Source organism: Condylura cristata, unplaced genomic scaffold (assembly GCF_000260355.1).
Source record: "Condylura cristata isolate star-nosed mole 26May11 unplaced genomic scaffold, ConCri1.0 scaffold00008, whole genome shotgun sequence".
In the NCBI taxonomy this organism is placed as follows: domain Eukaryota; kingdom Metazoa; phylum Chordata; class Mammalia; order Eulipotyphla; family Talpidae; genus Condylura; species Condylura cristata.
This window is the reverse complement of record NW_004567109.1, coordinates 45,928,456-45,932,032: the sequence shown is the minus strand read 5'-3', so window position 1 is coordinate 45,932,032 and position 3,577 is coordinate 45,928,456. Positions and strand designations below refer to the sequence as shown.

At 40.7% G+C, this 3,577-nt stretch overlaps 1 protein-coding gene across 2 annotated transcripts in view; it reads right to left on the bottom strand.

Moving 5' to 3' along the window:
* Positions 1–3,577, bottom strand: part of ST6GALNAC5 (ST6 (alpha-N-acetyl-neuraminyl-2,3-beta-galactosyl-1,3)-N-acetylgalactosaminide alpha-2,6-sialyltransferase 5) — a 178,848-nt gene that overhangs the window by 164,986 nt on the left and 10,285 nt on the right. The window lies entirely within an intron of this gene.

The following is a 3,577-nucleotide window of genomic DNA, read 5'->3' as shown; positions in this document are numbered from 1 at the left end:
CATCTCTGACCTGTACCCCAGTTCTGTACGAATAAATAAATCTTTAAAAAAAAAACAAACCTGTACAGTATATGGATAAAGAACTAGTTCTATTACATGGAAAGCAAATTAAATCACAGAGCAGAGACCCAGAAAATAAAGGCAAATGTGAGCCTGAAGCATTTTTCCATAGAAGACCTCCCATGCCCTCAAATGTAGTCTGCAGATATTATGTATGAAACACTAGTGAGTTTTGGTGTTTACACATTGGCAGAAAAGCCTGGGAGATTTGTAAAATGTGGTCTGGCCCCTTTTCATCCTTTAAATCTTTTAAAGGGTGAAATAAATCAAGATGTTCTATGGGTCCATTAAAAATGACCCTTTACTTGGTGAATATTGAGATTCATAATTGCTGGGTGATTTGAGCCTGCTCATCGTTAGAGAGATGCTGCAATGCTCATTCTGGAAAAATCACCTATTGCTACACTTTCAATGGAGACCTACCATGAAGAGCTTAATTTTGACTAAGTGATTCAGTTGCCCACTGTTGTTCTTTTCCATTATCAAATAGTTAGAGAGATGCTGCAATGCTCATTCTGGAAAAATCACCTATTGCTACACTTTCAATGGAGACCTACCATGAAGAGCTTAATTTTGACTAAGTGATTCAGTTGCCCACTGTTGTTCTTTTCCATTATCAAATAGCACACTAACTCACATTCAAATGCAATGAGATCAGGGAACTGGCCTCTGCACATACCCTAGAGTCTATGACATGTCACCTTTGCCTGACTTCCCAGAGCCCACATCTGTCCAGCCAGAAAGAGGACCCTTCTGACAACAGAAAGATGCAACCAATATAATTTCTCACTTGGCTCCTTATTCTTGGTTCTAGCTGTAACTGCCTCATCTTTACACTTCATTACTGCAAAATCGTTCATTCTGCTGTCTGTGCTAGCTTTCTCTGACTCTTATTCCTGAACTTTTGGATGAAAGCCCCATCAACTGAGCCCAGACCTGCAGTACTTAATAAGAGTAATGGGCGTAATAATTCTTCAAGGGATTAGCTAGCCTCATTCAGTCTGGCTGGGGTAATTGTAGTGTGGAAGTACATACAAAGTCCTTCAGTCTCTCCCCTTCCCTATGTTATGGAATACAAGCAGAATTTCATTACTCCCTGCACTTTGATGGTTCACTACTGAAACAAGTGAAATAAAAATGAAATGAACCAGCTTTATGATTCGCCATAGAGTGGGAGCAGATCCAACTTCAGGTAATGCAAGACAACTGAGAAATCCCCAACAGCCTGGCAGGTGTGACATTACTAAGTAACTCCAAATATGAGCCCCATAAAACTAGAGTTCATTCAGAGACATATTTGTTTGCTCCCCACCAAATGTTTTTGAGTGAATTAGGAATCAGACGCCCTCTTGACAAATTTTGCGAGACTTTATGGCCAATTTCCTCCTGAAGCAAGTGAAATAGAAAATTTAGTTTTCTTAGAAGTTGTTAACAAACAAGTGATTTAAAAGAAGGGTTATTGCTCTCACTGTAACAGTGAGGGAAATGAAAGGAGGAAGCCACTCTTTATGCTATTCTTCTAGCAAACCTATACCTGGTAGGATTTATTATGCAACAAAATCTCCCTCGACAAGGTTATTCCAAAGTTTTCCTCAGAAGAACAGTTACATAACAAAGGCTCTTCTAGCTCATTTAGTCTTCATTCCAATTGGCCTTGCTGCAGTTGGGTGTGACTCCTTGTGAAGCCAGCCTGCATTACTGAGTCACCATAATGCTTCAGCCTGAACAGTAATACCATTGTTTTGCTCGTTGGTATGCAATATTAAGATGCATGGTGAGGTTCAAAATTAGACAAAGTTGAAGTGCCATCTGGGATCATCCTGAAATTCTCTTCACTAACTACTGAGAAGCAATCTTGAACCACAGACCTTATGCTATTAGCAGGGAGCTGCAGTTAGACTGTCTGCACTGACACAGTGGGGTGGGTGATCACAGAAACTCGACATAGGTAGAAATCTTAGGGTCCTCCCTCCTCTTACCCCCAGAGTCACTCAGATCACAGTTATGGCTGTGCCCAGGTCCTATTTCTGAAACCCAGAACCTCTTTGATCAATGCTACATGGACACTGTGGAGTTCCACTGAAGCACACATCTTGTGGGGACGTATCCCTAGTGACCTTCTAAAACACCCCCAACATTTCCTGGATAAAATTAATCTCAGCAGCATGCAAATATTCCTATCCAAATCTGCACTATAATTTTATGTCGGTGCATCTGCTTCTTAGTAGATATAAGAGTCGAGGGTCACACCTTATTCAACATTGCCTCCTGAGTCCTGAACAAAAGCACAAGTATGTGGTGAGTGAGTGATATTAATTGATAAAGGAATGAATTAAGCTAGTTTAACTGCTCCTTCTACAGGCCAGCTCAGGCCTAAAAGCTGTATGATATGTCAGAGGCCTCCAAAGAGTCAATAATAGTCCCCTGCTTTCATGACACGCTATCCTCAGATATGGGCATGCTTGTATCTCAACATCTGGCCAAACACTCTGGAAATGTCAGCAAATATCATTCTGTAATTAAAGAGGACCCAGGCATTAAACATATGCACCTCTTTCACCCTTATCATTTCTGTTCATTCCTGTGTTAGTAAGTCAATTTGTTGATCTCTTCCACTACATATAATTATAACTGGCCTCTGTCGACCTAGTATTTATTGAGTTTCAATGTGTATGAGATGCAAATTTAGACTCTAGACATAACAGGATACCTTATGCTTATTGTCTCAAGAAAGTACAACCTGGTCAGGGAGACAAATGTGGGCAAATAATCACAATATTGTGTAATTAGAGATGTGTACAAGACACAGAGAATATTTTAGGCCCTAAAAGGCATAATGTATATTTCTTCCATTGTGAGGAAGGGGCAGAGATTAGGTTCTTTCTCTCTTTTCCTTCCCTGAGTCTGACATCTAGTCAGTCTCAGCCAATATGCCATTGACTGATCACAGCTGGCATCAGTGAATGTGGAATCTGACCTGCCATGGTTGTGTCTTGGAAAATATTAGAGAAGAGATGCTTGAGTTGGAGCTTAATAAAGATTAGTTCACTACCTGGTGGATAAAAGGAGCAATGGTTTTCATTGATGGAGGGAAAGTAGGGAAGTATGAAGCTGCAACTATGTTCCCAGAGTGTGGGGAGCTTGGACTGAGGGGACTGTGGGAGAGGAAGACAGATCCTGTTGGCCTTGCTGACCTCTTAGGGTGTCTGTGTGCAATCCTCTAGGCAACGGGAAGCCATTGCAGGCATGCTAAGAACATGAGCAGATCTGAAAATTAGAAACTCACTAATGCAGTTCAGCCAGTGGAGAGGTCCCATATGTACAATTAATTTCCAGAATATGCTTTCTTTAAAAAAATGCTTTAACTCTGCATTTCAGTGCACCAGAATAGCCTTGGATTTGTGAGGTTCCCTGGTACATGAAAGACACCACCTTAGCTATTAGTGGGAATACAATAGAAAAGACTTTTGTCTCCTGACATTGCAGGTGTCTCTTTTTTCATTCTCCTTTTCTTAAT